The sequence below is a fragment of the Bufo bufo genome, chromosome 2 (genome assembly GCF_905171765.1).
Source record: "Bufo bufo chromosome 2, aBufBuf1.1, whole genome shotgun sequence".
Classification (NCBI taxonomy): domain Eukaryota; kingdom Metazoa; phylum Chordata; class Amphibia; order Anura; family Bufonidae; genus Bufo; species Bufo bufo.
Genome location: NC_053390.1, coordinates 420,105,854 through 420,121,783, shown reverse-complemented (window position 1 = coordinate 420,121,783; position 15,930 = coordinate 420,105,854).

Sequence of the window (15,930 nt, the reverse complement as noted above, 5' to 3'; positions counted from 1 at the left end):
ATGTTTCTTTTGCACTCTGAAAGTGCTGAAAATGAATTATGGAGAGCCACAGACTGTGGGACTTGTCTTCTATCCACAACTCTCAGTCTACCAGAACCTGCAGTATCCCATCTTCCATTTCTTGGGGGTCTCTGTGGCAGTGGCATTGCAACGTTCCCAGCCTGAGTTTGCTTAACAGTTAATTTACAAATCTCAGATTTCAAAAATGCAATTTCCTGCTGCATTATGGAGAGCTGTCTACAGATCAGACAGTATCCAAACCTCCGAAGAGTGGAACCTGAAATAAAAGCACAACAATTCCTGCACAGAACCAGGTCTGTCATTTTAAAGAGGGGAAAGATTTTAAACAAACAAATCTTACTTTTTTAGATTGTATCCACCTCCAGATTACCTCCTGAGTATCTCCTGATATCTCCAATGCACTTATAAAAGCAGCACTTTGAAAATGCAGCAAGCTATGCTATGAAAATGCAGCAAGCTAATGTAACAAGAAACGTCAGGATTTAATCATGTCCATGAAAACCCCCTTGATAACCCTGATTTTGAGTATTTTGTAGATCGAAGCAGGTTCATGGCAGAGGACGGCCGGTTCCACACTGGATATGCAGTGGTCACACAGCATGACGTAGGGATAGCTGAACCACCGCCAACTCACATGTCAGCGCAAGAGGCGGAGCTGAAGGCACTCTGAGGCGTGTAAATTGGCCAAGGGGAAGAAGGTGAGCATCTACATGGACTCAAGGTATTCTTTTGGTATTGCACATGACTATAGACCCATATGGCAGTCTAGAGACTTTAACATCAGCAGGCCAGCCAATTAAACATAAAGACTCTGTACTTGAACTTATGAACTCTCTGTTATTACCAGAGGAGGTTTCTATTATTAAGGTAAAGGCTCGTACAAGATGTACCATGGTGGAAGCAAAAGGCAATGATCGAGCAGACAAGGCAGCCAAACAAGCTGCACTCCAGCCACTCAATGCTGACGCCACCCTGGTGAGAGTCTTGAGACCTGAGGACATTTCAGTAAGTATATTTCAAAGAATGCTCGAACAAGCCCCTCCAGAGGAAAAAGAACTTTGGGCAAAACAAGGGGCCAAACCTTCCATACCCAAGCCTTCTATACCCAGCTATGGCTCAGGAGGCCCACGGGTCCATTCGCCTATCAAAAGGTGCCATGGTAAGTGTGGTTAATGCAGGCTGGATTGTTCCAGGATTTTCTACAGTAGCCACTCGGTTTGTACAAGAATGTATGGTCTGTGCATTGAACAATCCCAGTCAAGTGGTGAAGACCCCAAGCAAGCACACCCCCAGGCCACTTAACCCGTTCCAGAGACTGCAGATAGACTATATACAACTGCCTAAGGTAGGAATATATGAATTTGTCCTTGTGTGTGTTGATCTCTTTTCAGGGTGGCCGGAAGCCTTCCCAGTAGCAAAGGCAAATGCAAAGAACACAGCAAAGAAGCTGGTCAGTGAACTGGTGTGCAGGTATGGTGTCCCTGAAGTTATTAAATCAGACAGGGGTTCCCACTTCACATGAGAAGTAATGAGGGAAGTGATGCAGGCCATCCCTATTTGAGATTCTGCTTGGAAGCACCCCCAGATTAGGATTGTATTTTCCACAACAGTTGCAAATGAACTTTGATAGCCTAACAAGCTACATAGCCTAACAAGTGTTTGCTTCCCTTCCCTTCCAGATCCAGATTCAGTAGAAGGAACAGTCTGCAACCAGGAGACTGGGTGGTGATAAAAGGACATGTGAGGAAAGGCCTGGATGCCAGATTTGATGGCCCTTTCCAAGTCCTGTTGGCTACTCATACAGCAGTAAAGGTTGAAGGTAAGTCTAACTGGATACACGCTTCTCACTGCAAGAAAGTTCTGACACTCAAGAATGAGGATCCTCCTGCTGATGGCCGCCCTAATCCTGGGAACAACGGCACTGTACCAACAACTGAAGGATAACTGGGACAATGCACTTATCTGACACCACCAGGGGCTGTTTAGAGAACTTAATGACATTGACAGTAAAATTAAGGACTGTTGGATCTGTACTTACAGTCCCATGAGTTCAAGAACTCTGCGTTATCTGGCAATCCCTTTGACTTTTAAAGAACTTATTCATATGTCTTGTTGGCAGTTTGTCTCACAAAGAAGACCAGGGCCTGATGATTAGATGATTAAAAGGTATAACCCCACTGCAGTCTCTCTCCCTAAGGCAGAGTGGGTGGAGGCTCCCTGGTGGCAAGACAAACAATAATGCAAGTAGTGTTGATTATAATAGTAGTTTATAGTGTTGATGAAGCATGCTCGGCCGAAGCATCGCTATGCTCGGCATATCAAGGAGTTCAGCCGAACACCGCGTGTGCTCGAGCGTGATGCTCGAGTCAGTGTATTTAAATGTAATTTAGCATCTATTTCTAAAAAGTTTCTGCTGGGATTTGAACTCCCAACCTGTTAGGGAGTAGTGTCAATCGAGGCTCACCTGAGTCTGAGGACACCAGTATGGAGTCCAGTGGCAGAGGCCCACAGAAGCAGGAGGCAGGTAGCGTGGTCGATCAATCCGGGTCGGCAGCAGAGATGGCAGCGAGATAACAGCAGTAGTAGACAGAGGCGTGGTCGGTGGTAAGCAGTGAGTCAATGCAGGCGGCAATTCAGCGAGGTCAAAACGGTCCGGGTTGGCAACGATGGTAAATCGGCAATAGCGGTGGAGGAGCAGAGAGGAAGCTTGCTACAGGCTTGGAGGCACAATAACCAGCAAAGGGCTGGGTTCAAGGGCTGGGTTTTTATAGGGAAGTAGCAGGTACAAGAGATTAGAATAATCAGCAGGTCAAGGCAAGGACAAGAGAGTTAGCTAGAAGTTAGCTAGAGAACAGTCCAAGGAGAGACGGTAGCCTAGTGGGTAGAGCTACCGCCTGGGACATGACTGGCCACAGGTTCGAGTCCTGACACAACCCCTTGTACATTAAAGGCAAGGACCTTATCCACTCAGCTATAAAGCTGAATGCTAAACTATATCAGAAAAACCTAATAGTAGTTTCTGATGTAGTGAGTATTCCTATTCAGCAGAAAACTTATTTTATATTTCTGTGCAGGTTAACATGTAGCTCTATAGTGTAGTGGTTAACATTCTTGCCTCTAATGTACAAGGTAGAGAGTTTGAATCCTGGCGGAAACATTTATATATAAGCTTTTGGCCATAATATATTTACATATATTATTATATATTTAGAATATATAATATATTATAATATATGTAAATATATTATGGCTAAAAACATCAGTAGTAGTTTCCCACATATTATGCATTCATATATATCAGAAGTATGATTATATATATATAAATATATATGTATATATATATATATATATATATATACACAGTACAGACCAAAAGTTTGGACACACCTTATCATTCAAAGAGTTTTCTTTATTTTCATGACTATGAAGGCATCAAAACTATGAATTAACACATGTGGAATTATATACATAACAAACAAGTGTGAAACAACTGAAAATATGTCATATTCTAGGTTCTTCAAAGTAGCCACCTTTTGCTTTGATTACTGCTTTGCACACTCTTGGCATTCTCTTGATGAGCTTCAAGAGGTAGTCCCCTGAAATGGTCTTCCAACAGTCTTGAAGGAGTTCCCAGAGATGCTTAGCACTTGTAGGCCTTTTGCCTTCACTCTGCGGTCCAGCTCACCCCAAACCATCTTGATTGGGTTCAGGTCCGGTGACTGTGGAGGCCAGGTCATCTGGCACAGCACCCCATCACTCTCCTTCATGGTCAAATACCCCTTACTTTCAAAGCTTTCCCAATTTTTCAGCTGACTGACTGACCTTCATTTCTTAAAGTAATGATGGCCACTCGTTTTTCTTTACTTAGCTGCTTTTTTCTTGCCATAATACAAATTCTAACAGTCTATTCAGTAGGACTATCAGCTGTGTATCCACCTGACTTCTCCTCAACGCAACTGATGGTCCCAACCCCATTTATAAGGCAAGAAATCCCACTTAATAAACCTGACAGGGCACACCTGTGAAGTGAAAACCATTTCAGGGGACTACCTCTTGAAGCTCATCAAGAGAATGCCAAGAGTGTGCAAAGCAGTAATCAAAGCAAAAGGTGGCTACTTTGAAGAACCTAGAATATGACATATTTTCAGTTGTTTCACACTTGTTTGTTATGTATATAATTCCACATGTGTTAATTCATAGTTTTGATGCCTTCAGTGTGAATCTACAATTTTCATAGTCATGAAAATAAAGAAAACTCTTTGAATGAGAAGGTGTGTCCAAACTTTTGGTCTGTACTGTATATATATATATATACACTGCTCAAAAAAATAAAGGGAACACAAAAATAACACATCCTAGATCTGAATTAATTAAATATTCTTCTGAAATACTTTGTTCTTTACATAGTTGAATGTGCTGACAACAAAATCACACAAAAATAAAAAAATGGAAACCTAATTTTTTAACCCATGGAGGTCTGGATTTGGAGTAACACTCAAAATTAAAGTGGAAAAACACACTACAGGCTGATCCAACTTTGATGTAATGTCCTTAAAACAAGTCAAAATGAGGCTTAGTAGTGTGTGTGGCCTCCACGTGCCTGTATGACCTCCCTACAACGCCTGTGCATGCTCCTGATGAGGTGGCGGACGGTCTCCTGAGGGATCTCCTCCCAGACCTGGACTAAAGCATCTGCCAACTCCTGGACAGTCTGTGGTGCAACGTGACGTTGGTGGATAGAGCGAGACATGATGTCCCAGATGTGCTCAATTGGATTCAGGTCTGGGGAACGGGCGGGCCAGTCCATAGCATCAATGCCTTCGTCTTGCAGGAACTGCTGACACACTCCAGCCACATGAGGTCTAGCATTGTCTTGCATTAGGAGGAACCCAGGGCCAACCGCACCAGCATATGGTCTCACAAGGGGTCTGAGGATCTCATCTCGGTACCTAATGGCAGTCAGGCTACCTCTGGCGAGCACATGGAGGGCTGTGCGGCCCTCCAAAGAAATGCCACCCCACACCATTACTGATCCAATGCCAAACCGGTCATGCTGGAGGATGTTGCAGGCAGCAGAACGTTCTCCACGGCGTCTCCAGACTCTGTCACGTCTGTCACATGTGCTCAGTGTGAACCTGCTTTCATCTGTGAAGAGCACAGGGCGCCAGTGGCGAATTTTCCAATCTTGGTGTTCTCTGGCAAATGCCAAACGTCCTGCACGGTGTTGGGCTGTAAGCACAACCCCCACCTGAGCACGTCGGGCCCTCATATCACCCTCATGGAGTCTGTTTCTGACCGTTTGATCAGACACATACACATTTGTGGCCTGCTGGAGGTCATTTTGCAGGGCTCTGGCAGTGCTCCTCCTGTTCCTCCTTGCACAAAGGTGGAGGTAGAGGTCCTGCTGCTGAGTTGTTGCCCTCCTACGGCCTCCTCCGTGTCTCCTGATGTACTGGCCTGTCTCCTGGTAGCGCCTCCATGCTCTGGACACTTTGCTGACAGACTCAGCAAACCTTCTTGCCACAGCTCGCATTGATGTGCCATCCTGGATAAGCTGCACTAACTCAGCCACTTGTGTGGGTTGTAGACTCTGTCTCATGCTACCACTAGAGTGAAAGCACTGCCAGCATTCAAAAGTGACCAAAACATCAGCCAGGAAGCATAGGAACTGAGAAGTGATCTGTTGTCACAACCAGACAGTTGAGAAGCTCTGACAGGAGCCTTTCAGATCCTCCTCCTTGAATTTCTTTGTTTTGGTTGAGTTCCTCATCTCGTTAGTCTATCTCAGCTGTCATGCAGTAGGACTGATTGGTGCCCTTTAAGTTCCTCCCCAGAATGCAGTAGTGTGCGGCTTATACAACTTCCTGGAGTGTGTGTGCATGCTGTTTCTATTCCTCAGTCCTCTGCAAGATAAGTGCTGTTCCTTTATTTGTGATTTTCTGTCTGCTGGATTTTCAGGTGACCCTGACTCCCTCCGTGTCTTGTGTAGGGAGCCGGTGGTCGTGTCCCCTCACTATTGTAGGGTCTTCAGGTATTAGATAGCCGAGGTACGTGGATATGCGCCCATCCACCTTTGGGGTGTTCGCATAGGCTGAGCAATTAGGGAGAGTGGCAGGTCTCATGTAGGGGTCTCCCTTTTGTTCCTTAGTTGTGGATCCAGTGATTGTATTGCATAGTCTTGTTTCCTGTACACCATCCGTGACATTATAAGCCGCCAAAACCGTCTCAAGCATGGATCCGGTTTCACTTTTGGCTGAGCGCTTCCAGGGTCTTTCATTGGAGGTAGCTGATCTCCGTAAGACTTTTTCTCAGTTTCAAGTGACCGGTTCAGCTTGCGTTCATGGAGTTTGTTCTGAGCCTAAGATCTCGCTCCCGGATACGTTCTCCGGGGGTAGTGAGTATTTTGTGCATTTTAGAGAGGCTTGCAAACTCCATTTTCGCCTTCTTCCCCATTCCTCTGGTGATGAAGAACGGAGGGTGGGGATCATTATATCGCTGCTCAGGGGTAACGCTCAATCCTGGGCCTTTTCGCTGCCGGAGGGGGCACGGCCCCTCCGTTCAGTGGATGAATTCTTTTTAGCCCTGGGTCAGATATATGATGATCCGGATCGTATTGCTCTGGCTGAGTCTAGACTACGTCTGTTATGCCAGGGTAAACAATCCGCAGAGATATACTGCTCAGAATTTCGGAGATGGGCAGCTGATACTGGTTGGAATGATGCTGCACTCCGAAGTCAATTTTGCCATGGTCTTTCAGAGGGATTGAAAGATGCATTTGCCTTTCATGAGAGACCTACCTCCTTGGATTCTGCTATGTCTCAGGCTGTTCGTATTGACAGGCGTCTTAGAGAGAGAGGAGAGATCTCTCCTTCCTGTCATACTCAGTCCCGGGACAGTGCAGCGGTCTCTTTCTGTGCGCAGGGGTCTCAGTCGCTGTCAGCCCCTTCTGAGCAGGAGCCCATGCAGCTGGGGTTGATTGCCTCTGACAATAGAAGATTCAGCCCGCATGGGAGGGTTTGTTTTTGTTGTGGAGGTATAAATCATTTGGCAAATGTTTGTCCCTCTAGGAGATTCAGGCAGTCTTCTGGGAGTAGTAAAGAAACAAAAAGGAAAAAATCTTTTAAAAATGTTCCGTCTGTTACTATTGGCAGGGTTGAGGCGGAAATTGAAGGTTTTCCGTTTGCTTGTAGTTCCCGTTTTGTCCTGCCTGCTAGGGTGGCGCTAGAGAGCAAGAGCATTTTTTGTGAGATTTTTGTGGATAGTGGAGCAGCTGTCAATCTCATTGATAATCAATTTGCAATAACTCATGGTTTCCAGGTATGCACTTTGGGAAAGGATATTCCTGTTTTTACAAAGAAAAAAATAAGGGGTTGGGTCAGCACAACCTGCCTGTAGGTGCACATCACTATGGCGAAATACATATACAAACGGAAAATGCAAATGTGATCGCACACTACATCCAGCACTCTGCCCTCCATGTCCATATTCCTGTTTTTGCTATTGATTCCGCTCCACTTTCTCAGAAATCATTAAAGGGCATAGTTCACAATATTCGTTTAATTGTGAGTGATGCTCATGTTGAGGATGTGTCATGTTTCGTCCTTAGCGGTTTGCCTACTCCTCTAGTGTTGGGGCTACCCTGGCTCACTAAACATAACCCCACCATTGATTGGCAAGCGAGGCAAATAAATGGTTGGAGTGACTTTTGCAGAGAGAATTGCCTCATGACATCTGTTTCTGAGGTTTCTACTAAGACTGTACCACCTTTCCTCTCAGAATTTTCGGATGTCTTCTCTGAGAGTGGAGTTCAGGATTTGCCCCCGCACAGGGAGTACGATTGCCCTATTAATCTCATCCCAGGCGCCAAACTGCCTAAATCTCGTTTATACAATCTTTCCCAACCTGAAAGGGTCGCTATGCGTGCTTATATCTCTGAGAGTCTGAGAAAAGGACACATACGACCCTCGAAGTCACCTGTTGCCGCTGGTTTTTTCTTTGTTAAGAAAAAAGATGGTTCTTTAAGACCTTGTCTGGATTTCAGGGAGCTGAACAGTATCACTATTCGTGACCCTTATCCGCTTCCTCTGATCCCGGACCTGTTTAACCAGGTTGTTGGGGCTAAAATATTTTCCAAATTAGACCTAAGAGGGGCATACAACCTGGTCAGGGTCAGAGAAGGAGACGAATGGAAGACGGCTTTCAATACCCCTGAGGGCCATTTTGAGAATTTGGTTATGCCTTTTGGTTTGATGAATGCCCCAGCCGTTTTTCAGCATTTCGTGAACAGCATTTTTTATCATTTAATGGGAAAATTTGTATTAGTGTATTTGGATGACATTTTGATTTTTTCTCCTGATTTCAAGACTCATAAGGAACACTTACGTCAGGTCTTGCTCATCCTGCGGGAGAATAAATTATACGCGAAACTGGAAAAATGTGTGTTTGCGGTTCCAGAAATTCAATTTCTGGGGTTTCTTCTCTCCGCTTCTGGTTTTCGCATGGACCCCGAGAAGGTCCGCGCTGTGCTGGAGTGGGAGCTTCCTGAGAATCAGAAGGCGCTGATGCGTTTTTTGGGCTTTGCCAATTATTACAGGAAATTTATTTTGAATTATTCCTCTGTTGTTAAACCACTCACTGATATGACCAGAAAGGGGGTAGATTTGTCTTCCTGGTCGGTAGAGGCGCGTAAGGCCTTTTCTAATATCAAGGAGAGTTTTGCTTCCGCTCCCATCCTGGTACAACCTGATATTTCGTTACCCTTCATAGTTGACGTTGATGCTTCTGAGGTAGGGGTGGGTGCGGTCTTGTCTCAGGGTTCCTCTCCTGCCAAATGGCAACCATGTGCCTTTTTCACGAAGAAACTCTCCTCCGCAGAGAGAAATTATGATGTGGGAGATAGGGAATTGTTGGCTTTTGAGGAATGGCGCCATTGGCTAGAGGGAGCCAGACACCCTATTACCGTGTTTACTGACCATAAAAATCTGGCCTACTTGGAGTCAGACAAGCGTCTGAACCCGAGACAGGCCAGATGGTCTTTGTTCTTTTCAAGGTTTAATTTTGTTGTCACGTTCCGCCCTGGGGTTAAGAATGTGAAGGCAGATGCCCTGTCACGTTGTTTTCCGGAAGGTGGGAATTTTGAAGACCCGGGTCCCATTTTGGCTGAAGGTGTGGTGGTCTCTGCTCTTTTTCCTGAATTGGAGGCAGAGGTGCAGGCAGCCCAGTCAGAGGCTCCTGATCTTTGTCCTCCTGGGAGGTTGTTTGTGCCTCTCGCTTTGAGACACAAGATTTTTAAGGAACACCACCATACGGTCCTTGCTGGGCACCCGGGGGCAAGAGCCACACTGGATCTCAACGCTTGGAGATTCTGGTGGCCTGCGCTTCGTAAGTCGGTTGAGGGTTTTGTGGCAGCTTGCGAGACTTGCGCTCGTGCCAAAGTCCCTCATTCACGGCCATCAGGTCCTCTCCTTCCCTTACCCATTCCTTCCCGTCCTTGGACACATCTGTCCATGGACTTCATAACGGACTTGCCTCGTTCCTCGGGGAAGACTGTGATTCTGGTGGTGGTGGACCGTTTTAGCAAAATGGTGCATTTCATCCCTTTTCCTGGTTTGCCCAATGCTAAGACGCTGGCGCAGGCATTTATTGACCACATTGTCAAATTGCATGGTATTCCTTCAGACATAGTCTCTGATAGGGGCACGCAGTTTGTTTCCAGATTCTGGAAGGCTTTCTGTTCTCGCTTGGGGGTTCGGTTGTCATTCTCTTCTGCTTTCCACCCGCAGTCGAATGGCCAGACAGAGCGCGTCAATCAGAATCTGGAGACATATCTGCGCTGTTTTGTGGCGGAGAATCAGGAGGATTGGTGTTCTTTTTTGTCCCTTGCTGAGTTTGCTTTAAATAACCGTCGTCAGGAGTCCTCTGATAAGTCACCATTTTTTGGTGCATATGGGTTTCATCCGCAGTTTGGGACTTTCTCGGGAGAGGGGTCTTCTGGTTTACCTGATGAGGACAGATTCTCCTCGTCTTTGTCATCTATTTGGCAAAAGATTAAGGATAATCTAAAGAGCATGAGTGAGAGATATAAGCGTGTGGCAGATAAGAGACGTGTGCCTGGTCCGGACCTGAATGTTGGTGATCTGGTGTGGTTGTCTACCAAGAATATCAAATTGAAGGTTCCCTCCTGGAAGTTGGGTCCTAGGTTTATTGGGCCTTACAAGATCCTGTCTGTCATCAATCCTGTTGCCTACCGTCTTGATCTTCCTCAGACTTGGAAGATCCATAATGTTTTTCATAAGTCCTTATTGAAACCTTATGTTCAACCTATTGTACCCTCGCCTTTGCCTCCTCCTCCGATTATGGTTGATGGAAATCTTGAATTTCAGGTCTCTAGGATTGTGGATTCTCGTCTTGTCCGCGGTTCCCTCCAGTACCTCGTTCATTGGGAGGGTTATGGTCCTGAGGAGAGGATGTGGGTCCCAGTGACGGACATTAAGGCCACTCGTCTCATCAGGGCTTTCCATAGGTCCCATCCTGAGAAGGTGGGCCCTGAGTGTCCGGAGTCCACTCGTAGAGGGAGGGGTACTGTCACAACCAGACAGTTGAGAAGCTCTGACAGGAGCCTTTCAGATCCTCCTCCTTGAATTTCTTTGTTTTGGTTGAGTTCCTCATCTCGTTAGTCTATCTCAGCTGTCATGCAGTAGGACTGATTGGTGCCCTTTAAGTTCCTCCCCAGAATGCAGTAGTGTGCGGCTTATACAACTTCCTGGAGTGTGTGTGCATGCTGTTTCTATTCCTCAGTCCTCTGCAAGATAAGTGCTGTTCCTTTATTTGCGATTTTCTGTCTGCTGGATTTTCAGGTGACCCTGACTCCCTCCGTGTCTTGTGTAGGGAGCCGGTGGTCGTGTCCCCTCACTATTGTAGGGTCTTCAGGTATTAGATAGCCGAGGTACGTGGATATGCGCCCATCCACCTTTGGGGTGTTCGCATAGGCTGAGCAATTAGAGAGAGTGGCAGGTCTCATGTAGGGGTCTCCCTTTTGTTCCTTAGTTGTGGATCCAGTGAGTCATATATTGTATTGCATAGTCTTGTTTCCTGTACACCATCCGTGACATCTGTGGTCACCACCTGCAGAACCACTCCTTTATTGGGGGTGTCTTGCTAATTGCCCATAATTTCCACCTGTTGTCTATCCCATTTGCACAACAGCATGTGAAATTGATTGTCACTCAGTGTTGCTTCCTAAGTGGACAGTTTGATTTCACAGAAGTGTGATTGACTTGGAGTTACATTGTGTTGTTTAAGTGTTCCCTTTATTTTTTTGAGCAGTGTATATATTTATTAGTAATTAAACATTTATTTTGTGCCATACATTTTTTTACAATTACTAATAAACAATATTAAATATATCAATTTAGTCTCTATTTCTAAAACGTTTCTGCCAGGATTCAAACTCCCCACCTTGTATATTAGAGGCAAGGATGTTAACCGCTACACTACAGAGCTATATGTTAACCTGCACAGAAATATAAAATAAGTCTTCTGCTGAATAGGAATACTCACTACATCAGAAACTTCTATGAGGTTTTTCTGACACAGTTTAGCATTCAGCTTTATAGCTGAGTGAATAAGGTCCTTGCCTCTAATGTACAAGGTTGGGAATTCAAATCCTTTCAGAAATAGAGATTATATTTTATATATTTTTTAGTAATGTATGGCACAAAATAAATAAAATAATATCTCTCTCTCTATATATTATAATCATACTTCTGATATACAGGGTGGGCCATTTATATGGATACACCTTAATAAAATAGGAATGGTTGGTGATATTAACTTCCTGTTTGTGGCACATTAGTATATGTGAGGGGGGAAACTTTTCAAGATGGGTGGTGACCATGGCGGCCATTTTGAAGTTGGCCATTTTGAATCCAACTTTTGTTTTTTCAATAGGAAGAGGGTCATGTGACACATCAAACTTATTGGGAATTTCACAAGAAAAACAATGGTGTGCTTGGTTTTAAGGTAACTTTATTCTTTCATGAGTTATTTACAAGTTTCTGACCACTTATAAAATGTGTTCAATGTGCTGCCCATTGTGTTGGATTGTCAATGCAACCCTCTTCTCCCACTCTTCACACACTGATAGCAAGACCGCAGGAGAAATGCTAGCACAGGCTTCCAGTATCCGTAGTTTCAGGTGCTGCACATCTCGTATCTTCACAGCATAGACAATTGCCTTCAGATGACCCCAAAGATAAAAGTCTAAGGGGGTCAGATCGGGAGACCTTGGGGGCCATTCAACTGGACAATAACGACCAATCCACTTTCCAGGAAACTGTTCATCTAGGAATGCTCGGACCTGACACCCATAATGTGGTGGTGCACCATCTTGCTGGAAAACTCAGGGAACGTGCCAGCTTCAGTGCATAAAGAGGGAAACACATCATCATGTAGCAATTTCGCATATCCAGTGGCCTTGAGGTTTCCATTGATGAAGAATGGCCCCACTATCTTTGTACCCCATATACCACACCATACCATAAACTTTTGTATTGTTCCAACAGTCTTGGAGGGATCTATCCAATGTGGGTTAGTGTCAGACCAATAGCGGTGGTTTTGTTTGTTAACTTCACCATTCACATAAGTTTGATGTGTCACATGACCCTCTTCCTATTGAAAAAACAAAAGTTGGATTCAAAATGGCCAACTTCAAAATGGCCGCCATGGTCACCACTCATCTTGAAAAGTTTCCCCCCTCACATATACTAATGTGCCACAAACAGGAAGTTAATATCACCAACCATTCCCATTTTATTAAGGTGTATCCATATAAATGGCCCACCCTGTATATGAATGCATAATATGTGGGAAACTACTACTGATGTTTTTAGCCATAATATATTTACATATATTATATATTCTAAGTATATAATAATATATGTAAATATATTATGGCTAAAAACTTAAATATATACAGTATATGTTCCTCAAATGTTCCTTTTGCCAATATATTCCTGTCAGGAACACATCGGTTACCCCTCATGCACCACGTCACGGTCTCTCAGCATGGCAAAGGGTCCTACCACTACGCTAACTATGGTGTGAACGCGGTCTGAAGGTGATGAAATCCAGCTCACAGCCAAGCTTCCACACAACCGCATAGCAGGACAACTAATGCAATGTGGATAAAGCAAGACTGTAAGCGACACCCATATCAGACCGTGTGATGGAGGCTACCAGGTGCAAAAGAATATTTAATGCCAGGTGAAGGCACATTCTCAATACATATGGAACAAATCACAGAAATATAGTGGCCAATATGGGGGAACTGCTCAGACCCCAAACACTGTAGTGTGTTTCTCATTGGGGGAGCAGTCCCACCGCAAGTGGACCGCAGCAGTCTTGCTTTATTCACATTGCATTAGTTGTCCGAACAAATGTTTGAAAACCGCACGTTCGCGGCGGGCTTCATTCACTTTAATGGCGGGCTAACCTGAAAAACCTTCAGGTCATTTTTGCAGCCAGCAAACACTTACTAGAAGTACACAAATAGTCCCACAACATGGGCAGTGATATACCAGAGGGGGATCATTTGCAAAAATTCCCACAAAAAATATGTATTTTAATAAGGAGCCATTTTTATGCGTCTTAAAAGGGAAACTTTCAAAAATGTGCCCTGCTGGAGCCTAGAATTTTTTTATTTCCTATCGGTTTGATGTATACAAATGTGCAGTCCATAAAAAATATGCATAGGCTAACGTAAAATTTTTTTCTACTATGGAACTGTATGGTGAATGGATGCCACTGTATGGCATCAGTCTGTGGCATCTGTTAACGCATAAATTTTTGGTATGCATTAAATGGATGGCAAAAATAGGATGTGAACCCAGCCTTAATGTCAGAATAAGCACAAGTACACAGCGGAGCAAAGGTCCTTAGCACCGCATTCTGCATATTTTTCCCGCTCATGTCAGGTCTAAAAAAGGATGGCATGGGCAGGGAAAGGGATACAGTCATGGCAATCCAGTTATAAGATACCACCTCCATACGTTGACCGGATAAAAGGGTATAAGAGGGAACAGTACATGAAATGACTAGGGGCACTGCACAGGGTGTGGCAAGAGCGCACAATGCAGGGTATAAGGGGGCACAGTACAGGGTGAGGGGCACAGTACAGGGTGGGGGGCACAGTCACATGACCCTGTGACATTAGAAGGTCCTTATGGAGAATGCGGTTCATACTCCACCATAATGAGAGGCAGAGGAGTGAGACAGGGGTGTGATTATGTGGCTACAGATAAAAAATGTAACTGTCGGCCAGTACAGGCCCCAAAAATTAAGCAATAGGCATTCACCTGACAGCAAAGAACTTTGGATTCTGTGGCTGGAGGTACATTAGTTGGTCAGAGGATAAATATGTAACTGTCGGCCAGTACAGGCCCCAAAAATTAGGCAATAGGCATTCACCTGACAGCAAAGAACTTTGGATTCTGTGGCTGGAGGTACATTAGGCGGTCACAGGATAAATATGTAACTGTTGGCCAGTACAGGCCCCAAAAATTAGGCATTCACCTCACATAAAAGGCCTTTTATGCCGCTGCATATACATAATGCAAGGACCATTCTTTGTTCTGGGTGGTGGTGGATATGTGTGGGCTGGCATGAGGAAATTCAATTACACGTGGTCATTACAGGTGTTGAATTCCTCAGAGATCAAAATGTGAGGTAGTCCACACTGTCGTGAGATAGGCGAGTGCGCTTATCGGTCACGATCCCCCCTGCTAAGCTGAACATCCTTTCGGACAGGACACTCGACGAGGGACAAGCCAAGATTTCCATGGAAAATTGTGCCAGCTCTGGCCATAGGTCAAGCCTGCACACCCAGTAGTCAAGGGGTTCCTCGCTTCTCAGAGCATCCACATCGGCCGTTAGCCCGATGTACTCGGACACCTGTCGGTCTGGGCTTTCCCTGAGGCTGGATCCAGAGGGCGGCTCTCGATGGGTTCGCTGAAAGAATGATCTCATATCCGAAGTCACCAACACATCTTCAAACCGCCCTCTTCTTGCAGGTGCAGTAGGATTGGTACCCGTACCTGTTTCGCTGTGGATGGAAATTCCTCTGCCAGTGCTCGCAACAGCAGAATGCAGCATCTCTCGCAGCAAGGCCTGGAAATGCTGCATTCTGACAGCCCTCTGTGATGCTGGTAACATGTCTGCCATTTATTTTGTGTTTGTACCAGGGGTATAAGTACGCTGCCACCCAGTACAGGTCCTTGACCTTTATGCTTTTTATACGGGGGTCCCTCTTCAAACACTGGAGCATGAAGGCCCCCATTTGCACTAAATTGGAAGCGGTTGAGCTCCCTGGCTCCTGATCATCGCCCAGGAGAATGTCGTCCTTGGTCTCCTCCCCCCAGCCACGGACAACACCAGGGATCCCCGAAAAGTTTAAAGCCTGCTCTTCTTGCTCCTCCTCCTCCCCCCAGCCATCGTCCTCCTCTGACTCCTCTTCAGACTCCTGCTGACTTGTCTCAGATGGAGTAACCCCCCCTAGGAATTCATTCAGCATTGCGACTTCCTAATCTTCCAGCTCCTGCTCCTCGATGGCTTGATCAATTACATGACACAATACATGCTCCAGAAAGAAGACGTAAGGTACGATGTCACTGATGGCACACTGGCGACTGACCAGTTTGGTGACCTCATCAAATGACCGCAGAAGTCTGCATGAGCAGCCACTGACGCAGTGAAAAGAAACCAAGCTCCTCAGAACCTGTCCTACCGCAGAGTTCGTACAGGTAGTCGTTAACGGCACGTTTCTGCTGGAGCAGCCTATCAAGCATATGCAAGGTGGAGTTCCAGCGTATCGGGCAGTCACAAATCAGACGTTTGACGGGCAAGTGGTGCCAC